General features: G+C 42.0%; 1 long non-coding RNA gene across 1 annotated transcript; it reads left to right on the top strand.

Moving 5' to 3' along the window:
- The first annotated feature begins 2463 nt into the window (after window positions 1-2463).
- On the top strand, window positions 2464-10081 carry LOC127315213 (uncharacterized). The gene is made up of 2 exons (XR_011749562.1): window positions 2464-2711; window positions 9633-10081. It is a non-coding gene; the product is annotated as an uncharacterized lncRNA (long non-coding RNA).
- The last annotated feature ends 838 nt before the right edge of the window (window positions 10082-10919 follow it).

Genomic DNA, 10919 nt, shown 5'->3' with positions numbered 1-10919 from the left:
TTAACCCTATCATAAGCTTTCTCGTAGTCTATTTTAAAAACTAAACCTTTTTCTTTTCTTTTATGTACCTCATGTATAATTTCATGTGGAGGGATAACCCTTTCTAAAATAAACCTCCCTTTAATGAAAGTTGATTGTTGTTGGGAAATCAATCTATCAATCATTAGGGAGAACCTATTTGCAGTAACGTTTGTAAAAATATTAAAGACACAGTTCAACAAGCTAATGGGTCTAATTTTTTTCATTTCTTTCGGATCATCCTCGTTTGGTATAAGGGTGATCATGGCAAAAATTTATCTATAAATGTCTAGTCTATCATTATACCAATCATAAAAATGCTCCATGAGGTCTTCTTTAATGATTTTCCAAAATTTTTGAAAAAAATAGGAAAGATAGGCCATCAGGACCTTGTGCTCCTTCAGCATAAGAACCAAAGATAGCTTCTCTAATCTCACCTTAGTAAACCTCCTCTCAAATTCTAAATTTTCCCCAGGAGTGATCTTTTCCCGAGGGGAAAAGAAATGATCCTTCAATCTAATATTTGGCGTATCCTCTTTTTTGAAGAGTTCCTTATAAAAATTTGTCGCCACTCTAAGCATATCTTTCTGTTCAGTTACAAGTCCATCAGGATCGTCTAACAGGTTAATTCTTTTCTTCTTCTTCTCTGGTTGGCAACAGAATGAAAATAAGCAGTATTTCTATCTCCATCTCATATGTCTATCTCTAGATCTCTGTCTAGCTTAGTTTCTTCTATTATCCAATAAGAATTGAGTTATATGAGTATACCCTCTAATTTCATCCTACTCAAATCATCTAGAGGTTGAGATTCTAACATAATATCAAGAGAATCATATTCCTCCATGAGTTCTTTCTTATGCTTCCTCGTATCTGCTTCTAAATTTGCACTCCAACCTATAGCTAATTTTCTAAAATATTTAGATTTATCATGTCAGCTATCTATAGCAGTTTTATTTCCTCTAGGAAAAGCTCAAGCTTTAGCAACTAAATTACTAAACTCAGGTCTAGTCAGCCACTATTTTTCAAATTTAAAGTTACTCTTTTTGGTGTTTGACCAAACCCAGATTTTCAAATGAAACTCCCTACTCTTGGCAGAGCCCTAACATATGCTAAAGGAAATTTCTCCTCGAATTCATTGGTACATAAAATTCTATCAATTATACTCATAATTAAGTTTTCTTGGTTATTGGTCCAAGTAAAAACCCTTCCAGTAAGACCAATTTCTACCAAAGCCCATAATTCAACCCAAGCATTGAATTTATCGGCCCATCTATAATCTATATTACCACTGTTGTTATCTAATTGAGATCTAACAAGATTAAAATCCCCACCAATAAGAGTAGGGCTTTCCCAATAAAGGAAAGTTCATGCAGCTCTGAAATAAATTCATCTTTCTTCTCCTCATAAGAACATCCATAACCAGTAGTAATCCTAACCACTACATCAGCTAATTTATTTCTTGCCACAATACTGACAGAGAAATTCTTAATCTCCCAAGCTATGCTATAAAAAAGATCTAGATTAATGCCTACTAAAATTCCCCCTGTGGAACCAACTCAAGGTAGATGATTCCAAGCAAAAAAATTATTTCCTAAAACACTCTTCAGAAAAGTATTACTAAATTGTTGCTTTTTAGTTTCTTGGAAACCAATATGGTCTAGTTGTAAAGGAACAAGATTATCATCTATATATTTTTCTCTACGTAGGGCTTGGATACCTCTACCATTTCAGAAGCCACACTTCATTTAAACATCTTTCTAAGGTGCCTGCCCCGTTTTTTCCTAGTAGCATGAACCCACATATTTTTACCTCTATCATCAAACTCTTGATCTATATTACACTGATTAGAAGTTTTGGGACAGTCGTCCTAGAATTCTGTCTCATTTTACTACACAGGCAAGTTAATTGAGTACTTTTCTGTGGTCATATGCGAACATACACTATTCTAGTGGCTGCTGTCCTCGCCCTGCTGGGTTATTTGCCATTACCCTAAGCAATTGCCGAGCGAGTATACAAGTTGCTGATGCCTCACGTTTCTACTGTGGCTGACATTCCCCGTATTTCTCATATCACTCAACATTTCCATTCTATTCCTTGGTGATGATCAAAAAAGATCTTCAGTCATCCCATTATTCTTTTACATAATTTGAGGCGAATGTGTATGCGGTTTGCCACCAAGTTGGTATTTAAAGAATGCTCGCTCGTAACTCAAATCATTATTAGTTCACCAACTTTCATAGGTTCACCCGGAGCTTAGTTGCCTCTACGTACTGAAAATATCACCACTACTATTAAAAGAGCGAGAGCGGTGGGGATCCAACCAATCCTGGACGTTTAAGCAATTTATCCGATGTCTCACGGTCGCTCCGTGTTTGATGGCCGAACAAGTCTAATCTCCCACGATTAGCGAACAAACCATCGCCTCCTATCGCCGCAGCCCTCGCACGATACGCCGCCAACGCCCTCGCGCTGCCGCAACCCTCCCAGGCTCCCGCGGCCCCGCTTGAAATCCGGCCATTGGAAGTTTGCACTCCCATCACGCGATCGGTGCCCTTCATGGTGGCCCGACCAAGCGCCGACGGCCGGACGATTCGGTAGTCTTCCAATACTCTCAATTTGGGCGCTGGATTTCCACGATTGTGTTGGTCCTCGCCTCTACTCCTCACACGGACGTTCCTCTGTCGTCCAGATCGGTGAGCAACTGAGTTATCTTCTATCTGAAAATTGCAATAAGCAAATGCTTTCATCTGAAAATTGCACTACGCAACTGCCTTTGCAGATTTTATTTGCCTTTTTGTGATCTACTGTTATGCTGCAAATAGATCAGGTTCACTCATTGGACGATACTTCTTTCACTTCACCTCTTAAATGTATGCATTCTCATCGAGTTGTTTACCTGTGTGATGGCATGTTGTACAAGGAGAGATTAATCACAAACAATGTACTATGCCCCACTTCTCTTTTGGGCCTGTCAATACTAATTCATATGGGGGATATTTTGCTCTATAGTTTATATTGCACTTACATATATTTACACGAAATTTATTTCACTTCAACAGTGAATTTTAATGGAATTTTCGGTGTCAACCTTTAAATAAGTCATGTTAACTCATTTATGGCCTTGGTCTTTGCTCCTAACTATATACGAGCTTTTGGTTTATCTCTATTTCAAAATATTTATGTATAGTATTTTAGTTGGCTCTAGATTGCTCTTACCAATACAAAATTGGTTCATTTTGATATGTATTGCATTTGTATTTTTTCTATCTATTGTGCCTACCAATGCGAATTTGTGCATTCGGGATCAGGTATAAAATCAGTTTACAATGTTAACTTTGTGAACCCTCCTCGTCCCAACCCTAGCCGCCCCCAACCCCAACCCTCCTCCTCCCGCCGCCGCCGCCGGCAGCGCCGCCGGGGCAAAGACCTCGGGGCGTGGCGGCGGCGGGGGCTTTCCCTCTTGACGCGGATGGGACGGCGGCTGGGTCATCCCCTCGACGGCGGCGGCGGTAGACCTCCTCCATCCCGTGTGATGGCGGGGCGGCGGCGGTCGGAGGAAGAAGGGGCGGCGGTGGCCAGAGTGCTGCGGCCTCCCCTGCCTCCCGTCGGTGGCACACCGGTTGTCAACACCCGGATTTTTAAGTCTAGATGCCTATTATGCCATACATCGCAATCCCAGGAATATTGTTTTTGCGAGACATAATAGATTGATATCACAGAACATCATTCATTACAACTCATAATTGTCTTACATCAAAGGATCACCTGATCCAGTCTTAATACAACATAGTGGATCTAAGGATCCAATACAAAACACACAGCGGAAGTAGCGTAGTAGCGGTCCATCTGTTCCACAGGCAACTGTTGATGTCAGGAGTAGTGCTAGTTATCGTAGACGTCTTGCTGTCCATCATCCTGGTACTGCTGCTCATCTTCATAGTCTGGCCATTTGAATAGCCAAGGACAAAGCCATGAGTACTTTAAAGTACTCACAAACTAATACTAATGTAAGTACTATCAATTTTAGTAAAGGGGTGATAAGCTCTAGGTTCATTTGCATAAAGCCAATTTTATTTCATAAGCATTTTAGTCATAAAAGACTCTTCATTTGCCTAACTTACTCAAGTGGGAACATTAGTGTCATTCCCATAACTCTGTTGTGATCCATTTAAATTCACCTTTCAAGTTCAAGTCACAAGTCACCAGTCATGTGTCACATTTTGAAAATGGTCCGATGACGGAACAGTATGGCCTTTCCAATCGTCCATAACCATGGACACGGCTATTCGAATAGTTTTACACTCTGCAGAGGTCGCACACTTTTTCCACAACATTTGCAATAATCCGTCAGGGTTAACTGGCCCTGATTTATCACACTCCGTGCGCGAACTACCAACCATAACCTTTCACTTACATACCCTAGTATAGGCACATCTCCCCATGAGCTTGGCCTCCAAGTGAAGACAAACCGTCAACCTGGGAACTGCACAGGGCTTGGGCCGGACATTCACCTCATTTCACGTCATTTGACATTTCAATGGAGGCAGCCTCGGCATAACCCCTACGACGCTTGTTTAGAGGGAACCCATACTAAAGCACATAAATTTTCAGTTAAGCCCTTACCCATAATCAGGTATTGTGGGGGTACTTGTAAAATTGGATGACTCATCATTCCAAGGTTTTCACCATGTCATTCACAAGTCACATTCACCTTCAAAATCTTTCAATAGAATGACTCATCATTCCAAGGTTTTCAAAGTGATTGGTTTTCACATGTTCCCATCTATAGTAGTCACTTTTAGTTTTAGCACTAGCCACTCATCATGAGGGGTGCTAAATAGCTTATAGCTTTCTAGGCTAAGTGTGATGCTCTTGTACTACTCCATATCTAGACCAATTGAATCATGAATCAAAAATAAACTTTGATAAACCAAAGTCAAAAACTTGTAAGTTAAAAACTTGGGATGGGATCATTAAGCATAAAGTAGAAAGTAATGGTGTCTTGCTCTTGTAGAGCTTTGCACTAGGGCAACTTGCAATAATATTAGCTTGCCTTGGTTGGTGTAGTGATCAAAGTTCTCTTCTTCTTCTTCAAAGTAGACCTCCTCTTCTTGGTAGTCTCCGGTACTAGCGTCTATAAACGAATACGAGGATAACAATCACCAATCAAATATTAAGGCTAGACTAAGCACACAAATGGTTCACACAAGCTATTCTAGCATCACAACATTATTCACATGTTGGTTGACTTTGTTTTCTTTTTAAGAAAAATAATTTCCTCTCATTGAAATAATTATTAGGGTTGCTACTTATGTTCTTTGAGAAATAATTTCCTCTCATTGAATCTTGTTAAGATTTAATCTCCTCACATAGTAATAAGGTATGAATACATGTTGACCAAGGTCAACACTTCATATTTAGCATTTGGGAAATTATTTAAATGAGGTACTACACCTCATGCAATTTAAACACTATTATTGCAAAAATTTAATATCTCAAAGTAATCAAGTATGAGGTGCTATAGCTAAGATCATTTCCTCATATTGAATCACTTGAGACAAAGATTTAAATGAGAGAATATCCCTCATACTATTTAATTATTTAATTTGGGGCAATTTAAATGGAATAGAAATGGCCACATAGCCATTATTTTGCTCTAGCCCATGATCATATGAAGCAACCATGTTATATTTTTACATAATTAATTAGACAATATGAAATGTGATTTATGAGAGTTGGAATTACCTCAAAATTCATTATGGTTGATTTTTAATAATTATTTGAAGTTTGAAAACCTACTGCCTTGTTATTTTTATCACCTAAATTCTACCAAGAATCTAGGGTTGAGACCAGTGGTGGATAGAGAATTTCCTACGCTTTCCAAATATATAAAGTTTATCAAATTTGGCTCACTGGATTTAAAGTTATTTAATTTCTAGCAAAGCACCAGTGTTGATTTGAATTTAAATCGAATTAAACGAATTTGAATTAGATGGGCTAGGCGGGAAAACTTAACAGGCCGGCCCAGCTATGCGCACGTTGCACGCGGGCCGCCTGACAATGGGACCTACGTGTCAGCGACACTTAACAACCGAAACGGTATGGATCAACGAGGACCGTTAGATTAGAGGGAGATCGAGCGGCCGTGGTTCGTCTCCTTCCTCGACAGAAGGGGACAGGCACGAACCCTACCGGCGACAGCGAGGGTCGTCGGCGGCATACCTGGGCTCAGGCAGGACTCGGCGAGGCGGGCGATCGAACGAGGAGAAGATGGCGAGGCAGAGGGTGGTCGCGGCAGCTCCTGAGATGGACAAAATCGACGGCGTCGTCGAGCTACTGCTGCGGCGGACTCCAGCGAAATTGGAGCTACTCCGGCCAAATTGGGGAGGGGGAAGTGGTCAGGGTGTTTCAGGAGGAGGAGGTGAGCTCATTGGTGTGGAGAATGAAGGCGAGAGCGTGCTCTATTTATAGGGGCGCGAGGTGCTGCAGATGTGCGGCTCGGTCGAGCATGGCGACGACGTTTGGGACGGCGAAGGGACAACGTGAGGTGGGCGTGGGCTTCCTGGCATCATGGCGGTCCTGGGGAGCGTCTCTGGGCCGCAAATGGAGGACGAGGGCGTGCAGGCGACGTAGGCTTCCTCGCAGGTGAGAGTGTCTAGGATGTAGCTGACGTTGAGGCGAGCACGCGTGCGCAAGGAGAGAGGGAGGGGAGGATGACAGCGACGAGGCTCGGCCGTGTACTGGTGCGTCCAGGGACGTGCCAGTGCATGCTCTGGCGCGCCTGGTCGTGGTGATCACGTCGCGTCCAGGGCATTGTCTTGTTCCTCTTGACTTGGGATGATGTCTAGCATGCTCAGCAGTGGTAGGAGAGGCTAGATGACATGGTCAGAGAGAGGAGAGGACTAGGGGCATGTGATGACATGGTGGTGCTCAATTGGATGGCATGGTGTGGTATTGGGGGTTCAAGGCTTCTCCTGAGGTCAACTCTGGCATGGTTGTGCTTGGTGAGGTGTGTCAAGTCCAAATGACAAGGTGAGGGTGACCAGAGAGGGAGGAGGACAAGGTTTGGCATGGTGATGTCATTTGCAATGGCATGGGCTTGGCATGGTCCTTTGTGCAATATTTCTTTGGTCTAAGAGTGCTGCAAGCTTGAGTATGGTGAGGTGAGTCTATTTGACAAGGTGGGCATGGTTGGAGAGGGCTAGGGTGTGCACATTTGATTAAAGTCAAAAGTGTATGTGGCACATGCAATGATGGTCACATGCTTGGGCATGGTGATCATGGCAAGGTTGGGTCATCTCATGAGGCACTTTAGGGTACAAAGTGTACTAGAGAAGAGGACACAAGAGAGAGAAGGTAAAAAGTGAAAAGTGGTTGGAAAAAGGGGTTGTACTTTTATTCTACACTATGTGTACTTCATATGTCTCATGCTATGGTCTCTCTTGTGTTTAATTTTGGCCAAAATATTCATGAATGTGTTCTATATCATGTTGGGCAACAATGTGTGGTATTGGTTTGAATGTTGGAGTGATTTTGTGAAAATTCTAAAAAGTGGGGGAATCTAGAATCTGTTTCAAAGTGGCATCTTGGCTTGACTATTTTGAGCAATAGAAAAAGAGTTGGTCAAAGTGGTCAACATCAAAAGTGTTCACCTTGATGAGGTCTTGGATGAGGTGCAAAGACTTGAGAATGTTTAGTTTAGAAATCTCTTAATACAAGGGATCAAAGAGGGTAAGATGTTAAAATTGTCACATATGACCATTATCATATGTGACTTTGTTTTTGATTTTCTCTTGATTTGATTTGCATTTCTTTGATTCAAAAGTGATTCTTATTAGTTTAGGAACATTTCCAAACCATTGAAACAAACTAAAATGTCCTAGGTTAAAGATTTATAAAAATGGCCATACCCTCATATGTGTATTTCCTATTTTTATTTTACTTTCTTTTTCTTTGCCCAAAGGTCACCAATTTGAGTTCATTGATTGTTAGGGTGAGTTTCATAATGGCTTCAAACCATTTGGTAAGGTGGCATAAGACAAGAATTGCAATTTTGGCTATAGGCCCACATATGCCTCTATGTATATTTTTATTTTCTTTTTGTTTCACATTGGATTTAGTTGGTAAGTGATAGGTTGGGTTTGTTGAAGTTTTTAAAACCATCTAACAAGGTAGAACATGGCATAGTTTATTATTTGCAAAAATAGCCATAGGCTCACATAGGCTTTTTTCTTTTTAATTTAATTTCTTTTTATTTGTTTTATCTTGGATGGTGAAAAGAAGGGTGAGGTTTAGGGTTTTAGGAACATTTGATAAGCATACCAACAATCATTATGGTAATAGCACAAGAATTAAGTATGAGCACTATGCATAGCACATGATGTAATAAAAGTTTTTGTTGGTTCTCATTTTTGAAAAAAGGGAAATTCATTTTCTCTTTGTTTTAAAATTTGCGATGTTACACCGGTGGTGGCTGGTGGTGGGACGGTTTGCGCCATCACCTCCGCTTCTCGCCGGTGCGGGGTGGTGACCTTGGGTTTCTCCCACGGTTCGAGGACGCCCGGGGCAGCAACCTCGGGTTCGATGGAGGAGGCGGCCTTCTTCTTCGTCGGAGGTGGTCGGCCAGGCTGGTAGTCATGTGTGGGGGATCATGGGATCTCACACAGGTTTCCGGTGATGGTGATCTAGTCCGGGGTGTCATGACGGCTGGTGAAAACTGAGCCTCGACCTCGGTCTTGGCGGATGATGGCGGCGTCGGTCAACGTCGTTACCTTGTCGAAGGCGTCATCTTTGCCCGTCTTGGCCCTACACTCGGCGAGTTGGGGAAGCGTGGCTTCCAGTGAAAACCGTTTTCCGACCTCGGTTGGCGGACGATGGCGACGTGTCGCGCCGCAATCTTCTTGAAGGCATCGTCGACGTAGTCTGCGGTTTCTCACTCGTGCTGCTCCGGGGGAAACCCTAGGTCCGGGTCTCCCGGATCGGACGATGGCGGCGCATCCTGCGTCGTTCTACCTCTTGGGGTATCGTTTTTGGAGCAGCTGCAGGATGTTGGCGGACTTCGGTGGAGTGGTGTTCATCTATCACATTGTTGGCGCTGAGTCTCAGTGCCATGGTGCTGCAGGGTATCGACGACAGATGCGGGATGATGTATACGTGCAGGAGGGTGGAGCCGTCTGGCGTCATGGTGGCATCGACGGCAGGTCTTGCAAGGTTAATGCGTTGATCTCTCTTGAAGATGGAATCGAGGAAGACGGCGGGAGCAACTCCTGTGGCGTGTGCGTTAGCGTGCGCTGAGAGTCTGCTTGACTGGATGTGTTTCTCACCTGCTATTGGGCGGTCTGAGAAGGCACTTAGTTTTGGATGATTTGAGTTGGTGTATTGTCACCCTCTTCATCCCACTGTAGGTATAGTAAGGTTGCTTCGATTTTGATCTTTTGTATTTTTTCTTGTAAGGTTTCATGAATAATTTAATAAAAAAAGCCGTGTGCATCCTTTTGATGCAGAAGCTGGGGCGATATTTCCCCATTTCGAAAAAAAGAAAAAAGAAAAAAAAAGTGTTAACTTTGTTCAACTATATGATGTTAATATGTATTGACTCACTGCATACCTTGCAGATGGAAGATCAACCAAAAAAGGCAACTTTGTGGTTCCAATATAGGACAACTGATGATGTTTCATTGTGTAAATCAAGAATGACCATTGTAGAACAACATATATAAGTAATTATTACTGGCAGTGTCATGCATCTGAAGAGATCGAGGGGAAGAGCGTACGCTATTCATACGTATGCCCCTGTTTGGATTATTACTGGTCTGAGCGTACGTGAATTGTAGTGATAATCATGGTGCTATGAGTTGTTAAGAATAGACAAACTCTTCTCCACTTAACAAATGATTAGTACTATTTTTTTTTAACTGATTAGTACTAATTATAGTGCCTCCATTTGGATGATTGAATCATCCCAGACATGTTTCATTTGGGGAGGTTAAAACACTGACGAAACTGAATGTACCAGTTATGTTAACTGCATATATTTATCTGTAAGCATATAGCTTGTGACTAACTCTGCTTTATCTTGCTGTGGTGGTTTGATGTTACTTTTGGTTGAGTTCAATTAGCGAGATAAAAATATGGTTGTCTGATGATTCACTCGATGGCTTCCTTGTGAGCTTATATGCCTGCTTATTTTGATTTTGCTACTGGTTGAAGGATCAAGTAATAATTTGCTCATGAACATGCATGAACTTAGACAGATTGGTCTTAGGTGTGTGCAAAGAGGTGCTTTGCTGGCTTTTGAGAGATGATGTATTTATTGGATTTGAAACTGGTAATAACATAGATGGGCTTGACTTCTTGGCCTGCCAATGATGCCTATACTGAGGCATTGTTAGGTAATAGAACAGGTACTATTGTATTGCCTCTCTGATCTCAGTGATGAACATGCATAGCACCTCTCTATGCATGTCTGAGAGAAACAGATCCTTCCAATCCTCCTAGATAAAAATCTAGTTGAAGGGTAGATGGATCTGCTTGCTTTGCATACTACCCTTTTATTTTTCCTGGAATGCAAAAGGTAAGAATGCATGCTTTTATTAATGTTTCCTATTTAACCTGTGGCTGTGGAGAAACTTATCTTCTGGATTCTGATATAACCTTCTGATATAACCTGCTTCTTGGGGCATGCCTTCTCCTCCTAGCTTCTTGATCTGTCTCCCAACGATCTGGTTGCTGGTTGGGCTGTTTATAGTGTTGTCCTAAGGTTTGCTGGTTCTATTCTCAGAGTAGTGTGGTGGATTAGCTAGTGCAAATAGTGGCTACGAATACTGCTGATTTCTTCCTGAGGTTCTTGTTGTTCTATCTAAAGGAACCATGACAGCACTGAACTGCTAATGTGTGTGTAT

This window comes from Lolium perenne, chromosome 7 (genome assembly GCF_019359855.2).
Source record: "Lolium perenne isolate Kyuss_39 chromosome 7, Kyuss_2.0, whole genome shotgun sequence".
Lineage (NCBI taxonomy): Eukaryota > Viridiplantae > Streptophyta > Magnoliopsida > Poales > Poaceae > Lolium > Lolium perenne.
The sequence above is the reverse complement of the archived record's forward strand: the minus strand, read 5'-3'. Positions and strand labels throughout refer to the sequence as shown.